Source organism: Oncorhynchus masou, chromosome 13 (genome assembly GCF_036934945.1).
Source record: "Oncorhynchus masou masou isolate Uvic2021 chromosome 13, UVic_Omas_1.1, whole genome shotgun sequence".
Taxonomy (NCBI): Eukaryota; Metazoa; Chordata; class Actinopteri; order Salmoniformes; family Salmonidae; genus Oncorhynchus; species Oncorhynchus masou.
The window spans coordinates 41,184,214-41,192,964 of NC_088224.1; the positions used below are offsets into that span (position 1 = coordinate 41,184,214).

The 8,751-nt window shown below is 40.3% G+C and overlaps 1 long non-coding RNA gene across 1 annotated transcript; it reads left to right on the top strand.

Annotated features, from left to right (window-relative positions):
• The first annotated feature begins 1,599 nt into the window (after positions 1 to 1,599).
• LOC135551438 (uncharacterized) lies at positions 1,600 to 6,117 on the top strand. The gene is made up of 2 exons (XR_010457307.1): positions 1,600 to 1,993; positions 4,095 to 6,117. It is a non-coding gene; the product is annotated as an uncharacterized LOC135551438 (long non-coding RNA).
• Positions 6,118 to 8,751: the final 2,634 nt, after the last annotated feature.

An 8,751-nucleotide genomic window follows, 5' to 3' on the forward strand; every position in this document is an offset into this window, starting at 1 on the left:
TGGGCAGGTAAAGTTCTCCTGGCATCCGTCTGACTGCCAGATGGTGAAGCGTCACTCCAGAGAACGTGTTTCCTCTGCTGCAGAGGCCAATGGCGGCAAGCTTTACACCACTCCAACCGACACTTGGCATTGCGCATGGTGATCTTAGGCTTGTGTGCGGCTGCTCGGCCATGGAAACCCATTTCATTTTGCTCCCAACTAACAGTTTATGTGATGACGTTGCTTCCAGAGGCAGTTTGGAACTCTGTAGTGAGTGTTGCAACTGAGGCCAGACGATTTTTACGAGCTACAGCACATGGTGGTCCCGTTCTGTGAGTTTGTGAGGCCTACCACTTTGTTGCTAAGCCGTTGTTGCTCCTAGACGTTTCCACTTCACAAAAACAGCACTTACAGTTGACCAGGGCAGCTCTAACAGGGCAGAAATTTTATGAACTGACTTGTTGGAATGGTGGCATCCTATGACTGTGCCACGTTGAAAGTCACTGAGCTCTTCAGTACTCCTGCCAATGATTGTCTATGGAGATTCCATGGCTGTGTACTCAATTTTATATAGGTGAATCCACTATGTTGAAGGGGTGTCCACAGACTTTTGGACATACAGTGTATATAAAGCCTTTATAAATTGTAGTTTGTTGAATGAAATGAAACCAGAATTTTTATTTTCCTGTGTGTAAAGCAAGAAATGACCAAAAGGTGGCGATAAAACTCTTCAGTACTCTAACCAAGCAAGCGTTCTGCTGTCTGCAGCTAGACTCTACTACTTCTCAAGATCCTAGTAATTTCTGTCAGATTAGATGGGAGAACCAGGGTCTTAACATTTCAATAGATCCTGTTCACCAGTGCAGGACCACAGCTTTAGTTTAATCAAACAGAATCCCTTGTATCCTGTAAAACTGTAGGCTATCTTGTTATATCCTGTATTTGTTCTGTGAGAGTCCAGAACAGAGTTAAGCAACACATTTGAGGGCATGGGGGTGGGTTTCAATATGGTTCAGTGACTTGCAATAGCTTAGTTCTTCATATTACACAATATGTCCCTGGTGATCTCACATTCACATTGTAGTGACATTAGTACAACACCTATCAACCTTATCAAGAGGTTGGAGCCTCTTGGTGTAATGGTAAAAGGTGTTGGACTGACAGTCAGTCAGGAGTGGGATGGTCTATCATCTCATATCTGAACAACGGTACATCTGCCTCATGTTACTCACAAGAAAATGTTGACTTTTTTTAGTCTGGAGATGCCTATGTTGTTTGATGGTCTACAAGTGTAGTGAATGCAATTCAAAACTATTTTTGTCAATTTGTCTGGATTTGCAGCTTTGTTTGTAAGGGTTGCTAGCTAAGACAGAGTCTGTGTGTGTGTGTGTGTGCGCGTGCGTGCCTCCTTTTTCTCCTCCTCCTCCTTCTTCCTCCTCCATAGGTGGAGTGTGTGTGTTAAAAAGAGACCCTCAAATGATAAACAAGCTCTGGTCAAAGAGCTGACATCACTCCTGCTGCATCATACTAACACATGACTGACGGCACTCCACTGTCCCACAGAGGAGGGGGAGGAAAACAGAGGAGAACCTCTTAAGTGTCCAGTCCAGTACAGAACTACCACTGATATGAGAGAGGACACAAGGAAGTGAGAGCAGTGAAGCAGAAAGAGAAGAATTCTCCAGAAAACGCTGTGTCTTGCTACAGCCGAGAGAAGCTTAGACCAAACATAGATTCTATAGGGACACTGATTGTTTTTTAGCTCAGATTGTAGAACTTGAAGCCTATCATGATGGAAGTGGTCCTGACTAGACTGAGAGATTTCTCCTCTTAGGACGCCACCTTTGATGCCTGTAAGTCAGCCGGGCCCGTTGTGTCCAGGGACCCACGGACCACCAGAGACCCCTGCCTAGAGGAAGACCTCCAAATGGAGGACTGCATTCCCGGAGAAGAGGGCAGCTGACCCTACAAACTGGACATTGAGAGTGCACTGGCCTGGCTGCACAGGGAACTGGTAAGACTGGACAATTGACGGAAGTCTTAGATTGTGAAATCAGAATGACTACGTCTCTCTCGAACTGATTGAACATGTAGTCTGTCTCCATGGACTTAGATGACTAAACTTATACTCAACAACATTTACTATATGAATGTATTGATGTGTTTGCATTTGTATTTGCATCAGAAATACATATTTGATCTTTCAGGTATGTTCACAGATGATCATGGAAAATGGATTGCGATTATTCAGCACATTTACTGTGAGTTACTGTGAGACTCAAGAGTTATGTTGTCTTTCCATACTTTATATTTGTAGAGAAAGAGGACATGTTAACATGATTCTATGCTAGATATGAATACCCAAGCAACCAAAACTATGACCTGCATGTGGTCTTCTGGCTCTGTGGGACTCCAGTGGAAATGGAGACATTTTTGTTGGCTATTAGGGCTAAGGTCAAGGTATCGCTCACCTAATGAAATGATCTTCTTGGTCAGTCATATTGTTAGTGTGTGAGAGTGTCCCGTTAATGCATTCTTGTAATTGAGATGTGCGGACAGGCTGGCGATGTTACGATGTCAACCGCTTGCCATTTAGTCCCTCGCCAGTGCCTCGTCATGGCAACCAAGTGTGCCGAGCACACAAAACCTCTGCGTCAGACGGGACAAAGACACACTGGTTAAGGGAGAGAGCTGAAGACCATAGGCTACTTTACTGGCATAGCTCTTCATTGGTTCAACAGAATAGGCATTGGACTACAAAATATACAGTACTGTGCATGGACAACATATTTTACATTTGAGTCATTTAGCAGATTCTCTTGTCCTGAGTGACGTACAGGAGTTTTTAGAGTTAAGTGCAGCACATTGACAGATTGTTCACTTAGTCAGCTCTGGGATTTGAACCATCAACCTTCTGGTTACTGGCCCAATGCTCTTAACCGCTAGGCTACCTGCTGCCCAATGGCCAAAACATTTTATATAGATCCACTGGTCCATAAAGAGACCATGTTATAAAATCATCTACACTGTCAGATCCACTGCAGGTCTTCATCCTCTTTCATTTTCAGACCACCAACACATAAGACACCCACGTAAAATCTATCCAAATACTTCCACCTCCCAGTGACCAATGATTTCTGGCCTTTGATGTCATGAGACGATGGTTTGTGCAGATGCAGTGGGAACGGCCCAGTTCCAGTCCCTGTGTCCAGTATTCAGACAATCATTGTGCCATAGCTGCAACACAGCACAAATAGAAGTGACCTCCACCAATTAGAACCCTCGCCTCTCATCAAGTTTCATGGCCCAATATTCAGCGGTTCTCATTAAAGAAAAAGCAAGAACTCCAGCAGGAACAAGCGCTTGTTTACTGTGTATCCTCCATGGGATATTAGGCATAGTTTGATCTGCTGCAATGGCTGGAATACACAGAAAACACACACACGTCAAGGGGGATATCATCCCACAGGGAGCCCACTGTTCATACTTCACTCAAAGGCAAGTTCATGTATCTTTTTCTAAAGTGTTTAAAGCCACATCACATCCTTTCAGTCGGAGCCCAATCCCAGTCTGATGCTGTAATTAACAGAGAAAGAAATGCAGATCTGATCATGGTCGGTTTTTGTTTGAACAGTCCTCTCCCTGGGACAAACTTGGAGATTCAGGGGAATTCCGAATATTCTACTCTCACAGTGAGGGCAATTAGACTTGCTCTCATGAATAGAGAAAGAGAGAGAGAGAGAGAGAGAGAGAGAGAGAGAGAGAGAGAGAGAGAGGAAGCCGCAGCACTGTTCGAAAAGAGAGATTTAGGCCTGTAAATCAGTAGCTTACAGATGTGTCCTGCACTGGTTATTTTTGCTACGTGACATTTGGTTCTGTCTTTTGAAAAAAAATTCTATACTACTTGACAATTGTTTCTGCTATCTATTTCTTTCTCTGTAATAGTCAGTATTTGCCTGTGAATACTATATGTCACAGCCGACCAACAGTATTTTACATTTGCTTGTGTCTGTTACGTCTGTGTCTGTCGTTCTCTTTTATGTCTATTCTTATTTCTTTATTTGATGTGTCTGTGTCTTTGTCGCTCTGTTTAAAATCCTAACTCTTTTGTGCAGATGGAGATGCAATCTCAGGATCAGGCCTTGATACAACAGCTGATGGACCGCCAGGAAGAAGAAGAGGAGAAGGAGGAGTAGGAAGGAAAGGAAAAGGAGGATGAGGAGACAAGAGGGAGATAGGAGCTGGGACTTTGAGAGCGAGGCAGGGGGCAGTGGTAGTAGTGTTTACTCCAGATCAGGGGAAGTGGGTTTTTCCATATCCTGCCTGTCCACTAGAATGACACCATCTCCTCTTGGGTCATCTCTACCAAAAAGGACTTTCAGCAGAAGAAGCTCTGTGCCTTAATAAAACTACAAAAGTATTATCTTCTGGACTGACCACATAGTCAATGTCAGGCCTATACCACAAGATCATCTATGCGCATGAGAGAATAATTCAACGTCTGAGACCAATGACAGACTGCAGAGTTGAAGTAAACTGTGTAATTTTAAACTCTACCTAGATGGAAGAAACAACAACAGCTGATATCACTGTACAATGGTCAAAAAGGTATCATAGTACATTTGAGAGAATAACCATTACTTATGGGAGCATATTGCCTGTAATGTCTCAACAATTCAACAATTTCAATATCATGACTGCATTCCAATAAGGTCTAATACTCTTCCATATTACTTGAAATGGTCTGTTGTTAATGAAATACAGTATTTTTAGAAGATCAAATTAATATGCAGTTTGTATCATCCACCCACATGCTGTATATATTGATTTGTTGTACACTGTAATTGCACACCGATGTTTATAGACTAAAACATGAATGTCAGTAACATACAGTGTATATACTTACTATAATGAATGACAACGCACCTTAGATTGAGATTATGTGTCTGTGTTCATTGATGGCACACAGGTTAGCCTATTGGAGTAATATCAAGTTGGCTGATCCAGCAGAATCATACAATACAATGAAGGGTCAAGTAAAATGTTTTTTTGAACAAAGGGCATCAAAGTGAACAAGATTATGGATATAATGTTTAACCTATTAGTGATCCCTTCGCTCGCCAATCCCTTTAGCGGGATCAATTTGACAACATCCAGTGAATTTGAAGAACTCCAAATTCAAACGACAGAAATATCAATATTCAAGATAACCGAAAATATAAGTGTAATACATCAAAATAAAGCTTACCTTCTTGTTAATCCAGCCGCAAGGTCAGATTTCAAAAAGGCTTTACGGCGAAAGCAGACCATGCGATTATCTGAGGACAAATACATGAAAATAATTTTCAACCAGGTAGGTGGTGACACAAAAGTCAGAAATAACAATATAATAAATGCCTTACCTTTGAAGATCTTCTTCTGTTGGCACTCCAGAATGTCTCAGAAACGTCACAAATGGTCCTTTTGTTCGATAATGTCCTTCTTTATATCCCCAAAATGTCCATTTATTTGGCGCGTTTGATTCAGAAATACACCGGTTCCAACTCGCCCAACATGACTACAAAGTATCTAATAAGTTACCTGTTAACTTGGTCCAAACAGTTAAATTAACTCTGCAAGTGTTAAATTAACACCCATTGGTGTACAAGTGTTGGTGTTAATATCCAGCATTAAAGCAAAGCCACGCCCATCCTTATCATATTTCCCAGCATACTCCATTGCAGGTATGTTTCAATATCTATGTTTTTTTATTGATTAATCAATCTTAAGCTACTCAAATATAAATTACATACATTTTTCTAAACTAATCCAATCTATTACTTATTGCACCCATTACTAAAATGTTTTTTTTTTTTACAGTTTAGATGCTTTAGGTGGTCTCATATCTTAGGGTGTTTTCACACATAGGTTAGTTCGAATCAGAGTTTGATTATTTGTTACATTGTATTTTTTTTATTTGGTCCGCTAGGTTTCAGATTGCCAAATGTCAAATGAACTGAAATTCATCAACAAAACTACCCCCTGGGCACAGACCTAAATTCAACATCTATTCCACATTGGTTCAATGTGGCACATGTCCTCACAAGTCATTTGTTTGTTTTACAAAAATGCTTACGTTAAATCCATCTATGATTATCATGAAGCGTCACTTGTGTGTCCCAATCTTTATATCACTTATTTGCTTTGGTCTTCCAACAACATGTGGGGGGAAACAGCACAATAGCCACTCCTACTGCGACGTGAATAGGCCTATACCCCCAGTATAGCCCCCATCTCCATTAATCTGCATCAGATGTGCTGCTACTCACTCATATCCCCACTCTGGCTGGATTCCAATAGGAATTACACATCACTTTGCAAACCAGCGTAAGTTACCGGCCACTGTATTAGGGTAAAACCAGGCCCTCAAAATAAGGTCTTATGAAATAGGTATTGTATTGTCTTGAATAATAACATTTTAATGATAACAAATTCACTCAGGATCTCACTTAGTGAAGGCCACAGGACTGAAAATGAATGAATGCAACAACCATTTCTATCACTAGCAAATACAGTAATGAGTGTTAACTCTACAATTCACTCGAAGGGAAGGCACTCTGGGAAATATGCAAATAAGGTTTTACACTAAGCAGTGTGTTAATTTAACACTGAAAAGTGTGGACCCATATAGACAATTGAACAGTGTTTACTGCAGTGTGTATCATTGATCTATCCAGTGCACAAACATACAGAAGGCCTACTATTTAATTGCAAACAAAGTGCATTTCATATAAGTCTTCATAGGTGTCTGTAACATCACAGCCTGCCTTGAACAGTACATTTAGGATTTTATTTGGATACCCATTAGCTATTGCAAAAGCAGCAGCTACTCTTCCTGGGGTCCATACAGAAGCTGGGACATCATCACAATGTGTCAAACCCTTCAGTGACCGCTGATCATCCAGTACATTGCTCCTCATTCCTCAGGGTCTGGAGCCACACAGCAATATCAAAAGATCAAACCCGATTTTCCAATTGTTTACATCAAAATTGGGTTTTCAAATGTGCAATTTTGCGTGCAACATTGAACACCACCTCACGAGTTTGAAACAATCTTATGACTATTACTCATCACATCATATCCAGTCCATTGGGTCCCTCACAGCCAACATCAAACATGCAATGTGACTTTTTCAAGGGAATCCTCATTCCATCCAGCAAGGTCTCTTTTGTATAGCACTTCACCGTATCTGTCTTAGAAATGCCAAAGGACAGTCTGGTCATGGGTTCAGACAGGGTTCCATGAACATCCAGCAACATACCCCCACCCTCACTCTCTGTTTCCCCCAAGGAATGTGTACTGGTTGGGGATGGTTAGTGGTGTTCATCCCCTTCGTGCTCCAGAGCCCCAGACATACTCTCCTGCCTCTGGATATCATTGATGAGTCCCAGCAGTGTCTGGGCCAGCTGTTGGTCCGAGAGAGCACATCTTAAGCTCCATGGTAATGATGGCAGAACAGATCAGCCTTTCATATCCAACACACATATTCAGACGTGAAGGTGAAGAATAGATCATTCAGATAAAATAGTCAGACTGATTCATTGGTGTGTTGTTGCTTTATTTACATTACATTGGTACACTTTAATAATGCCTTTAAATGATTCCTCACAAAACAAAGACAAAAAAAAGACCAGGATTTTTTTGGATAATCATGAGATTTAATCAATAGAATGGTACTTCGGAAAGAAGGATTGTTGACATATATTTGACGTTTGTATCTAAAAGCATAATTGAGAATGAACTAATCAAAGTTGGCATAATAGTGACAATGTGGCCTTACCCAGTCCTCCTTTAAGACCCCATAATGTTTCATCTGTAGGTGCTAAAAAGCAAATAATCAACGTCATATGAAGCTTTACCGCTTGCTCTGTAACATGAGTAGTATTTTGATTTCAATAACAATTTTCTTACAAACATAACATTTTTTAAATATCACATTTTGGATATGGCAGTTTTCTTTATATTGTTGAACATAATGTACTCTACGGGCATATTAAAGTTCCAGAGAGGGATCTCTGATAGTTTTAAAGCTATGGCCCATTTTATAAAAATATATTGGCATTGTAGGCAATGCAGCCAATCACAGTCCTCCTTTTACCTGTATCATTGCACATCCTACAAATTACCAACAGAAGGCGACCATTTTGAATCCATTTTCACATTCACTTTGTTGTTAATGTTTACAAACTCTATAAGTAGTAGAGATCCCACTCTGGAACTTTGATATGCCCGTAGATAATATTATGTTCAACAATATCTTGAAACACTTCCAAAATATAGTATTTTCTTTAATCTTGTTTAAATTATTCAATATTAATAAATTAATGTAATAAAATGGTTAAAGAGATCAAAATACCACTCATATTTCAGAGCAAGCGGTAAAGCTTCATAAGACACATTTTTATATCCTACAGATGAAACATTCTGGAGTCTTAAAGAAGGCCTGGGTAAGACCAAAATGTCATAAATATGCCCCCTTTGATGAATTATTTCTTAATTAGGCTTTTATGTCAAATATATGTCAACCTTCCTCCAAAGGATCCTTCTATGGATTAAATCTCATGAAAAATCCCCAAAAGCATGTCCTTTTCTTGTCCTGGTTTTGTGAGGAATCCCTCATTTGCAACACTGACATTTCAGGTATTTTGTTCACTGAGGGCTAGATGACTGAAACTGTGCAGAATCACAGGAACAATAAATAAAACACAAATTCATTCTTAGCCTTGGGTTGC